The following is a 12915-nucleotide window of genomic DNA, read 5'->3' as shown; positions in this document are numbered from 1 at the left end:
ATGCCCTCTCTCACCACTCCTATTCAACATAGTGTTGGAAGATCTGGCCAGAGCAATCAGGCAGGAGAAAGAAATAAAGGGTATTCAATTAGGAAAAGAGGAACTCAAATTGTCCCTGTTTGCAGATAATATGATTGTATATTTAGAAAACCCCACCGTCTCAGCCCAAAATCTCCTTAAGCTGATAAGCAACTTCAGCAAAGTCTCAGGATACAAAATCAGTGTGCAAAAATCACAAGTATTCTTATACACCAATAACAGACAAACAGAGAGCCAAATCATGAGTGAACTCCCATTCACAATTGCTTCAAAGTGAATAAAATACCTAGGAATCCAACTTACAAGGGACATGAAGGACCTCTTCAAGGAGAACTACAAACCATTGCTCAACGAAATAAAAGAGGACACAAACAAATGGAAGAACATTCCATGCTCATGGATAGGAAGAATCAATATCGTGAAAATGACCATACTGCCCAAGGTAATTTATAGATTCAGCGCCATCCCCATCAAGCTACCAATGACTTTCTTCACAGAATTGGAATAAAACTACTTTAAAGTTCATATGGAAGCTAAAAAAAGCCTGCATTGCCAAGACGATCCTAAGCCAAAAGAACAAAGCTGGAGGCATCATGCTACCTGACTTCAAACTATACTATAAGGCTACAGTAAACAAAACAGCATGGTACTGGCACCAAAACAGAGATATAGACCAATGGAACAGAACAGAGCCCTCAGATATAATACCACACATCTACGACCATCTGATCTTTGACAAACATGACAAAAACAAGAAATGGGGAAAGGATTCCCTATTTAATAAATGGTGCTGGGAAAACTGGCTAGCCATATGTAGAAAGCTGAAACTGGATCCCTTCCTTACACCTTATATAAAAATTAATTCAAGATGGATTAAAGACTTAAATATTAGACCTAAAACCATAAAAACCCTAGAAGAAAACCTAGGCAACACCATTCAGGACATAGGCATGGGCAAGGACTTCATGTCTAAAACACCAAAAGCAATGGCAACAAAAGCCAAAATTGACAAATAGGATCCAATTAAACCAAAGAGCTTCTGCACAGCAAAAGAAACTACCATCGGAGTGAACAGGCAACCTACAGAATGGGAGAAAATTTTTGCAATCTACTCATCTGACAAAGGGCTAATATCCAGAATCTACAAAGAACTCAAACAAATTTACAAGAAAAAAACAAACAACCCCATCAAGAAGTGGGTGAAGGATATGAACAGACACTTCTCAAAAGAAGACATTCATGCAGCCAACAGACACATGAAAAAATGCTCATCATCACTGGCCATCACAGACATGCAAATCAAAACCACAGTGAGATACCATCTCACACCAGTTAGAATGGTGATCATTAAAAAGTCAGGAAACAACAGGTGCTGGAGAGGATGTGGAGAAATAGGAACACTTTTACACTGTTGGTGGGACTATAAACTAGTTCAACCATTGTGGAAGACAGCGTGGCGATTCCTCAAGGATCTAGAACTAGAAATACCATTTGACCCAGCCATCCCATTACTGGGTATATACCCAAAGGATTATAAATCATGCTGCCATAAAGACACATGCACACATATGTTCACTGTGGCATTATTCACAATAGCAAAGACTTGGAACCAACCCAAATGTCCATCAAGGATAGACTGAATTAAGAAAATGTGGCACATATACACCACGGAATACTATGCAGCCATAAAAAAGGATGAGTTCATGTTCTTTGTAGGGACATGGATGAAGCTGGAAACCATCATTCTCAGCAAACTATCACAAGGACAAAAAACCAAACACCACATGTTCTCGCTCATAGGTGGGAATTGAACAATGAGAACAGTTGGACACAGGAAGGGGAACATCACACACCAGGGCGTGTTGTGGGGTGGGGGATGGGGGAGAGATCGCATTAGGAGATATACTTAATGTAAATGACAAGTTGATGGGTGCAGCACACCAACATGGCACATGTATACATATGTAACAAACCTGCACGTTGTACACATGTACCCTAGAACTTAAAGTATAATAATAATTTTTTAAAAGTCAGATTGACAGAAGGTTTTAAAAAAACCCATTAAAAGATAAGCAGGATAATATAGTTTTGACTTTACTTTTCCAAAGATGATGCATACGACTATTTTCTGTTTCCTGTGTCTATAGCCATCATTTAATGTTTTTGCAAACAACCACCATACCCAACATTTGTTAAGCACTTTAATGCTCATTATCTCTATTATTTTTCACAACTCTATCATTTCCATTTTACAGATACAGAAACTAAGACTCAGAACCCAGGCCCATAGAACCATCAGAGGCAGAGCTCAAACTCTAAATTGCTGTTCAGAGGCAGCACTCATTCCCATGTAGTTCCAAGGCTGGCCTTTGGAATTATATTTCTGGGCTGGAGGTGGCAGCCAAACAGGGCTGACTTGAAAAGTCCAGATAGAAAAGACAAGGGGTGAGTTTCAATAATGCAGGCAAGTCTTCTGTGCTGAAAGGATCATGAGGGTAAAAGGTACAATCCAAGGAAGTCAGCTGAGGCATGCTGCGTAAAGCACTATAAGCTCTCAGGGCTTATAGAGAGACAACGGGCATGTCCTGGCCCAAAGCACACATCTGGCTCCTAAGAGGTCATGTGTGTAAGTCTCAAGCTAGGGGACAATTTGGGAACATGAAATAATAGGCCTCTATCAATAAGGTGTTCACTGACTACTCATCATATCAGGAATTGAGCCAACTGCCATGAGAATACAAATGGTACATAAAGACAGGGGTGCTATACTCAAGGGGCTTTGAGTTTAGTTAGGGAGACCAGATTGAACATGAAATAACAGAAGAAATCGTGTCTATATTCAACTTTAATGGTATAAACTAAAAATTGTGTGAGTCTAGAGCAGAGGAAGACCCATGGGGACCAGAGGCAGTTATGAGACATGGAAGACAGAACGGGGAGGCTGACAATTCTAAACAGAATTCCAGAAGGAAGAAAAGATAAGATGGATAAGAGGCAATTGTCAAGGAGACAATGGCCTCACGTTCTTTAGAACTGGTGAAAGATCTGAATCCACAGAAACAAGAAGCACAAACTATATTAAGTAGGATTATACACATACACATACACATACACACGTACACAATCTGAACATATGATAATGAACTATAGAACACCAACAATAAAGAGAAGATATTAAAGCAACCAGAGAGAGAGAAGACAGATAATCAAAAAAAAAAAAGGCATAGCAACCAGAGAGCAAAATTCTCAGCAGCAAATATGAGAACAATCTTCAAAATGCTTGGAGAAAATTATTGTCTACCTATATTTGTGTGTCTGGAAAAATTATCTTTTAGAACTATGGTGAAATCAAGACATTTCCTGATATGCAAAAGTTAAGAGTAAACCCAATAAGCAATTAGTAGGAAAAAAAAAAACCCTTCTAAATAATATACTTTAGGAAGAAGTAAAATGATCCCAGAAAGGAGCTCTAAGATGCAAGAGGATTGGTAAACAAAGAGATGAATAAACCTGTATATAAATCCAAACAAACAATTTCTATATAAAATTTATAACAATATCTAATTTGTAGGATTTTAAAAATACATGAATAAATACTGAATATAAAAGCACGTATGTCTGGAAAGTGTGCACAAAGAGTTAATATCTTACAAGGTTCTTGTATTATTTGCAAAGAAGGTTCAGATATTGATTAAGTTGGAGTTTGTCTAGTATGCCTCCCAAAATTTCTATGAAAAAATAACATCCAAATCAGTGGGAGAATGGGAGGAATGGAATAAGAAAACAAACAATTCAACAAGAGAGAGCAAGAAAGGAGAAAAAAATAATAGAAAAAGCAGGGACAAATAGAAAGTATGAAGTAAAACCATAGGTATGTCCAAATATGTCTGTAATTATAATAAGTATAAAAAGGCTAAAATTATCACTTAAAAGACAAGGATTGTCAGATTGCAGTTTTTTTAAAAAAAAATCATCTATATGCTGCTTATAAAAGACATGCCGAAAACATAAGGACACAGAAAAGTTGAAAGTAAAAAGGATGAAAAAAAGATTCATCGGTCAAGTATAGGCTGGGAAAGCAAACTTAATATTAAACAAAATACACTTGAGGACCTGAGGAGCCCAGGAAGGCTCCACAGAAGAGATGGTACCTGCTTGGTATTCAGGTAAGCAGAAAGGAGGGTAGCCTGGATGGGAAGAACTCAACAGGTCCCTGCCATAGGAAGAAGTTTGGACAGTGGGATGGTACCTTTGGGCTCTTTCAGCTATATATAACAATACAGTGTAGTCCTCTCCTCCCCAAACAGCATGGCAGATTAAAACAATATACCCTGTGCCACAAAACATATGGAGCCTGACCTCACTTACACGAGGAGACTTCCTTCTGTCTGATGGAGAAATGAAAGTTCAGCTTTGTTTAATGCCTGGTCTATGGGCAACAAGTCCTCCCGATTTGTGAAAGTGCTGTGACTAGGCCCTATATGGCCTTGAATGGGATGTGAGGGTCCCTTTCTATTTGATGTCTCTAAAGGAAGTTTGTTTTTTTTTCAGTGAGTGTTCGGGATTTGGATAAATGCAACATCCCCCTAATGCAATCAAAAGTAGGGTGTCAAGGAGAGAGTCATGCCAGAGTAGGCTTTCTGAAGACAGTCTGAGTTCATCAGTGCATCTTTACGGCATGGCTGTGCCTGGCTTTTGCCCATGCTTCTTGTTTTGTAACAACCCACTCCAAATCCTCTCCACCCTGACCCCTTCCAGTCTCTACAATATAGTACATCCTCGGGTAACCAGAACTTGAGGTTATACAATGTCTACGCTCTCAGAGGGAAATCATCTGCATTTTCTTTAAAAGCTCAGCTTCTGGAATAAACACTGGGGTTAGTTAAATGCAACCTTCCTTCCCTTCTGGAGCTGTTACCCCACAGGGCACTGCCTTGAGTGTGTGAGGCTGACTGACATTTGCCCCCAATGGGTCCCAGCCAGATTTCAGCAAATCTGGAATTCAGCAGTGTCTCACCCCCTCGCTGTTCACACCCAGAGTCACTGGTTTCTAGACAGGCACAAACCCAGAACAAAGCTGGAGCAGCCATCGATGTAGCATTTTAGAAGCAGCATAGATAACTGAAAAAGTGAATTCCTGTGGCCGCTGACTAATGATGAAATAATAAAGGTTTACCTTTGACAAAAAATGTCAAGAATGGTAGAGAATATGACAAAGGCAGATATTGTTGGACTAGGTTATATTAAAAAAACAGACAAAAGATAAATTTCAGAGAGCGCCAATGGCTTCATACCTGCTGTCTGCCTGAGCCTTCCAGCCTCCAGAGATTTTCTCTTTGCTACATTCTTCTTGCTGAGACAGGGATAGGGTCTAATAAGTTCCATCAGGATTTTCATCCCTAAGATTTTAAACAAACAAAAAGCTTTCTTGTTAGCCAACCAGTTAATCTGAAAAGCCAATCAAACAAAGCCCTTTAAATTTGAGAGGTACTCAATGACTAGTCTACAGTAGTGCAATAAAATCACTTTAGGGTCCTGAAGCTGTGTTTTTATTAGCACACTCTAAGTAATAATAATAATAGCCATAATAACAACAACACTGTCAGGCCAGAGTCAGATGCTTTCAGTTTAGAGAGCAATATGCTATTATTTCCTAAAAGAGCCTGTTAGCGAGCTAGAACGTATGGTTTAGTGAGCAAAACAGGAAAAAGTTCAAGGACCAGGGAGTGGACTTGGGTTTTGGTATTGCTGGCAGAAGAAGACACAGTTCTGTGCGCCCAACACTTCTAAGATACCACTCTGATTTCTTGTCCCACCGTAGAAATGACCAGTCCTGTGTCTCATTTCCTCAGGATTCTGTTCTCTTCCAGATGACAAGAATGAATTAGCCCATATCCATGGGACAATGGGTGTTAAGGCATTCTTTCTTCTAGGAAACTCAGTGGGGACCTCTCTTTAAATGCATCTTGTTTGTCCCACTTTAGACCTCCCCACCCCCGTATTAATGCACAGGAGAAATGGATAGAACAAACCGAGAGAAAGTAGAGCCCACACAAATTGTGGGGCCGCCTGTCAATGACTACCCTGTGGTCATATCTGTGCTCCCACCCACCTTCTTTGGGGCCCCTGTCCCCCTTTCCCTCTCAGACCAGCATGACCCCATGTCTCTGGCCATGGTGGTTTGTCAAACTCAGCCAATCACACTTGGCTGGCCTTGTGATTGTTCCAAAGGGTAAGTCACATGACCAAAGACCTTGCTTGGACATTCTAATCTGGAGCTAAGAGAGAAGCTGTTTCCTTTTCAGTGGGCTAACTCTGAGAAATGTGAAACAAAAGCAGGCAACAGCCATGGCCTCATTGTGTAGAAAATTCCCATCCAAGGTAGGAAAAAGTGGAACAAAGCCACAGAGAGACTTCTGGTGACTTCAAGTCCCTGACTGCTACCTCCCCACCCCACCTATACCTTTCCAGACTGCATGAGTGATCAAAGTCTCTTTTTGCCAAGGCTAATTGCAGCTGGGTTTCTGTCAGCTACAGCCTGGAGTCTTGACTAGTACAGGAAGTGCCCTGCCAAGCATTCCCACCTTGTTGGTGGCTGGGCTGAAACAAGAATCCAGAGCCTCTGATTCCACCTCTGCAGGTCACAAGGACCTTCAGCTGGCCACGTGACCTCAGACAAGCCACAGCCCTGCTCTGGGCTACATACATGACACATGCTACCTATGTTGTAGCATGTATCAGGGTTAGGCCCATGATGGCAAAGATGTCTCAAGAAGTAAGTGTGTGATTTGGTTTGGTTTTAAGGCAATGAAGAAGGAGAAAGAGAAATAAAGAGTGAGAGACAGAAGACCTGGTGGGGGAGGGAGGGAGAGAGGGAGGGGGGAGGGAGGGAGAGAGAGAGAGAGAGAAAAGAGCAGCTGCTTCAAAAAAGAAAAGTGCATATGGTACAATTAATCTTCATAACCTACTAGAGATTGAAATAAAGAGTGAGAGGCAGAAGACCCGGGGGTGGGGGAGAGAGACAGGTTGAGAGAGAGAGAGAAGGGCAGCTGCTTTATAAAAGAAAAGTGCATATGGTACAATTAATCTTCGTAACCTACTAGAGATTGAAAAGGTAAGAAAATTACGAGGAGCTCTGAGACAGACTGACATCAATCACTGGCATATAACCAAAATTTTTGGTTACAGAATGTGCAGCCCCCAAACTAAGCTTGTAGAGAATCAGATGACCAGCTTACGAAGAGCCAACAGGGGTACCTCAAGTGGGTGTGGCCAGAAATAGCAGGGGGCTTCCAGTCTTTTATTACCCAGATATTTCGTGAACAGAATGTTGCCTGGAATACATGCCTAAAATCCCCAAGTGCCAGAAACTTCTGTGGCTCGGAGATTTCCATTCTTAACAGCATGGGTAGTAAGGTCATCTGTGGCTGAGTGGTTCTAGGTCATTTGTGGGGGAAGCAGCTTCCAGATCTGGTCAGTTCTGCAGCGTGGTTCTCAGAGTGTTACTAGATGCTCAGTCTTAAGTGTGTTTCTCCAGCCCTCCCAAATCTGGGAGTTAGCCAATATCTCTCAATGCATTCATTTTCTGTTTAAACTAGCCAGAGTAGATGCTGTGGCTTGCAACTGAGAACCATAATATGTTCATGTCCATAGGGTAGATAGGAGCTTGGTGTGGGAGGTGGAGTATCAACTGCATGCAACTATAGATGGTGCAAACACAACCTGTGGATCATCTCTGAAGGAACCATGAGAGATACACTGCTGCCTTTACCATACAGATGAGAGAAACTCAAGTTGGAAATGTTAGGTAGCCTGCCCCAAATCACCCAGAAACTTGCAGGGTCCAGATTCAAATTCAACTCTGAATCCAAACCCTACATGCCTTCTTCTGTTCCAGATATTTCACATGTACATTCAATAATTCACTTCATTAAGAAGCCAATTTCATTGTGTTTAAAACTGTCTTAAGAATTTAGTCTGAGAGATCCAAGAAATGTCCGTGGGATGCCCCACCTCCCCATGGCCTCTCTCAGCCAGGTCTCTGTGTGTTCCCGTTCCCTCACGACAGTGGGTGGGGAAACTGATCTCTTGGGTCACCTTGACCCTCTGTGGTCTGACCCCTGCTACCTTTTCAGTCTTGTCCTATATCACTCTCCCCCTCATTTATATTGCTTCTTACACTGGACTTCTTTCATTTCCTAGAATATTCCAGGCTCTTTCCTGTCTATTGGCACAGTGTTATATCTCCACAGCCAGCACTGAAACTGGCACTTAGTAAGTGCTCAATATTTATTGAATGAATAAATAATGAGTGATTCTTCTGAGGGGGTTGCTGTGTTGAACCTTATAATACAGCAGAGGGATTCTGGGAGAACTCAAGTTTTTACTTCCCAGAGCTCCATGGCTGAAGTGCTGTGAGGTACAGGACCCAGGCCATTTTTCCCTAATGTGGGGGGAAAAGATGAAGGGATGTAAAAAGAAAAGATCCTTCAGGACTTTTCCAAAGGATCTCAATACCTGTGTCCAACGGATTAATTCCTTTCCACTCTCCAGTGACCTTGAGCTGGGAGGATGGTTGGAGAGGTGGGAGTTGATGGGGAAGGGATCCCAGGACATCCTCACTGGAGAAGTTCATGGGAACACCATTCAATTCTAGCCAACAATTGTTTGTACGTATGTGTACGTGTAAATATGTGTAGGTATACACTTTGAGTAGTTGATCCACAAATGTAATGGGTAGATGACAGCCCTTTAGGAAATAAGGAGCAGAGATGAACAGGTAGAGAACTTGACTGCTGGAAAGATGAGTGAAAACTTCATAGCATTTCTCAAGGAGACTTCAATGGGATGGTGTCCTAGACCAGCAAAGCATTCGTGTCTGCTTCCAGAGACCTGGTCTGGGTATCCTAGGGGTGGTCTCTCTGGATCCATCCTCACTCCTTTTCACTCCCATACTTTCCAGTGTTGTGATGTGAAGTGAGCATCACCAAAATTGTATAACCCATCTTGATTCTTTTGTGGTCATTTCATCTAAAATTCACAGATTCTTATGGAGGTGAATGGATAATTCATCTGCTTTCTTAAGTAACAGAATGAATCAGTCTAAAGCTCACAAAACACCTTAGAGACTGCCTAATGTGACCTATCCTTATGTTAAAGGATGGGGATACCGTATCCCAGAGAAGAGAAATAGTTTGCCCTGAGTCACATTCTGGCAGAAGCAAGCATGGAACCCAGGCCTCCCAACGTCCAGGCTAGGTCTCTTGTCACAGCACCACATGTTCAGCCACCCAGGACCACAGGCTTGATTTACACCACAACCTGTGAGCTTTTACAGTCTCCAACCTGGGCTCCCCACCACAGGGGTCTGGATGTGCCCCTTACCTCACACGTTGACTTCAGCAACACCAGCCCATTTTGCTCTGCCATAGGGCCTAAGTCTCCCATTGTTAATCATCTTTTAAAACAGTTTAACATCTGCTGCAGGGAAATTTACTGGCCTCAAGTTACCGGCTATAATTTTGGTCATTTGGGGGAAATAATGATGCTATAGTCGTCACTTTCCAAATGTTGCAGGAACCTGACCCAAATCAAGAAACCTCTCAATAAATCAGCTCAGAAATGGCATCAGTTTCTAGCCTCACTGTTTAGAATGTTGCAGCTCTGAATCAGTGTCTGGGCTGGAGAAAGAATCCAACTCAAAGTCTCTAGATTTTAATAATAGCTTCCATTGTTCAAAGAGGGATTCATAACTCTCTGTGGACTCTGGCCAAAAATCTTGAGCCAGACTCTGTATTTATGTATGTTTGGATGTACTACGCACCCTACAGTTTTCTTGAGTGGTTCTTTCAATGTGGAAGCTACCCAGATCTCCAGGCCATGATCCTGCTTGTGGACATCACCCTGAACCAAGCCCTCCCTGCTGACAAGATTTTATAAGTCTTCTTTGGCCCTTGATTTATGGGCATGTGGCCAGGATTATGGTACTGCACGACATTCGTCATTAACAGTAAAAGCAGTAAGTAACTCTTATGGAGTGTTTGCTCTGGGCCAGAAACCATTCCATTAACTCATGCAATCCTCACAACAACCATATGAGGTAGGTACTACTATCATTTTACACATGAGGAAACTGAGGCACAGAGTGGGCAAGTGACTAGGCCAAGATCACACACATAGAAACAAAAAATGCTGGGGTTTGAACTCAAGCAGTCTGGCTCTAGAGAACCCTCTCTCTTTTTTGTAAACAGATTTATTGATATATAATTCAAATACCATACAATTAACCCCCTTAAAGTGTACAATTCTGTGGTTTTCTAAAGGATATTCACAGAGTTGTGCAATTCTCATCACTATCTAATCCAATAATGTTTTCATTACTCCTCAAAAGAAACCCTATACACATTTGCAGACATGCCCAACTTCCTTGTTCTCCCAGCCCCTGGCAATCACTAATCTAATTTCTATCTCTATGAATTTGCACATTCTGTACATTTCATGTAAATGGAAGCATGCAGTATGTGACTTTTTGTGTCTGGCTTTTTTCACTAAGCATGTTTTTCAGGTTCACCTATGTTGTAGCATGTATTCAGTATTTCATTTATTTCTATTTATTATTATGGCCAGATAATATTCCATTGTACAGATATACTGTATTTTATTTATCCATTGATCAACTGATGGGCATTTGGGTTATTTCCACTTTGGGGCCGTTACAAATAATGCTGCCCTGAACATTTCTGTACAGGTTTTTCTTTCTCTTGGTTATGTACCTCGGAGTTGAATTACTAAATCACATGGTAACTCTATGTTGAACTTTTTGAGGAACTGCCACACTGTTTTTCAAAGTAGCTACACCATGTTACATCCCCACATCAATGCATAAGGGGTCTGATTTCTCCACATCCTTACCAACACTTATTATTTTCCATTGTTTTGATTATGGTGGATGTGAAGTGGATGTAATCACAGCAGATGTGAAGTGGTATCTCATCGTGGTTTTCATTTGCATTTTCTTATTAACTAATGATGTTGGAGATCTTTTCATGTGCTTATTGGGCCATTTGTATATATATTTCCTTTCTAGAAATGTCTATTCAAATCCTCTGCCCATTAAAAATGGTCATTTTTCTTGTTATTGTTAAGTCGTAAGGGGTTTTAATATTAATATATGTTTCTTATCACACAATTTGCAAATTTTTCCCCCATTCTGTTGATTGTCTTTTCAGTTTCTGGATGATGTCCTTTGAAGCACAAACATTTTACTTTTTGCGTAGTTAAGTTTTTTTCTTTTGTTGCTGTATGTTTGATGTCATATCTGAGAAGTCTTTGCCTAACTCAAGGCCGCGAAGATTTGCTCCTATGTTTTGCTCTAAGAATTTTAAGGTTTCAGATTTTATATTTAGGTCTATAATCCACTTTGAGTTAATTTTTTATATAGTGTGAGCTAGTGGTCCAACTTTATTCTTCTGTATGTGAATATCCAGTTGTCACAGCACCATTTGTTGAAAAGACTATTCCTTCCCCACTGAATGGTCTTGGCATCCCAAAGGCCTCTCTTGACTACTATACTCAACTGTCTATCTTGAAGTTTTTGGGGTATGAATATGTGTGTGTGTGTGTGTGTGTGCACACGTGCGCACATGCGTGTCACAAAAAGTAGCAGAAACTAACCAAAGCTGTGACCTAGAACGCTCATCTCACCTGAAGTTAAATCACCAGATGTCTAAAAGTCTAAAGAGTAAAGATGATGAAATAAGACCAAGGCCAGATTATCCATATGACCACTGAAGCCTGAAACACACCATTAGAAAGAAGATGGGGTCTTTGTAAAGATTTTTAAAAGGAAAGTCTCCCAAGGAAGAAGGAAGACAGCTCCATGAAGAGCACATGCTGTTAAATTAACAGATGTCCTACAGTCGCTCATAGATGGGATCTAACATTCTCTGCTCAAGACACGTATGAATGAACACATAAAGTCAGATGGAGTCAGCCAATGGTGAGATTGGAGTTTCAGATCTGGGATGATTTCTATCAGTCCTTACTCTGAGACCTTAGGGTTATCATTTTCTTTGTTGCAACTGTTAATACAATAACTTTCTGCCCATCGAGCCAGACTCTGCCCCATCGGTGATTCAGGGACTCCTGAGCCACTTCTAGAGTGGATAGGCCATGATTTTACTGCCCTGCTCCTTCCATAGACAATTTCTTCAGCCTCAAAAGCACCCCTGGCATTATTCAGTTAGTGATTTATTTCTTCTTCTCCAAAGACAGTACCCCACACATGAGGTGTGCTCAGGTAATCAGAAAGCCATGACCTTCAGAAATGATTCATTGAGGTAATTAGAAGTGGTCAAGCCCCAACTACTGTGCCTTGGAGAAGCCTGGTACAGTTTGCTTTTGTTTGCTCTACTTTCACCCTGAGCCACTTTCTCACTCTTCAAAAGGTTTGTATAAGTGAGAGTAAGGGACATCAGTTGCTATAACAAGCAATCCTTAAATTACAATGGTTTAACTCAATAAAAAATCATTTCTCTCTCACACAAAGTCCAGTGCAACAGAGCAGGCTTCCATGTGGTCATTCGGTGACCCAGGGTCCTTCCCTCTTGTGTCTCTGCCATACTCTTAGGACTCTAAGTCCTCTGCTAGATCCTTCCGTGGAGCTAAAAGATGGGAAAGGAGGGACTGGGAATCCCTTTGTTGGTGTTCATGCACCAGACCTGAGTAATATAATTTAGCCACAATCCATTGGCCAGAACTGAGTCACATGGACACATCTAATTCCAAAGATGCTGGGGACAAGGCCTCCTGTGCCCAGGAGATAAGGGAAATGCATCTTGGTGAACATATATCAAATGCAGAATTCAGCTGCCATAA

The 12915-nt window shown here is 41.3% G+C and overlaps 1 long non-coding RNA gene across 1 annotated transcript in view; it reads right to left on the bottom strand.

Moving 5' to 3' along the window:
• LOC134735784 (uncharacterized) overlaps nucleotides 1–12915 on the bottom strand; it is an 84181-nt gene that overhangs the window by 33008 nt on the left and 38258 nt on the right. Inside the window, exon 2 of the long non-coding RNA XR_010119266.1 lies at nucleotides 5334–5438. This is a non-coding gene — a long non-coding RNA (uncharacterized lncRNA). The remainder of the gene's footprint in view (nucleotides 1–5333; nucleotides 5439–12915) is intronic.

This window comes from Symphalangus syndactylus, chromosome 23 (genome assembly GCF_028878055.3).
Source record: "Symphalangus syndactylus isolate Jambi chromosome 23, NHGRI_mSymSyn1-v2.1_pri, whole genome shotgun sequence".
NCBI lineage: Eukaryota > Metazoa > Chordata > Mammalia > Primates > Hylobatidae > Symphalangus > Symphalangus syndactylus.
The sequence above is the reverse complement of the archived record's forward strand: the minus strand, read 5'-3'. Positions and strand labels throughout refer to the sequence as shown.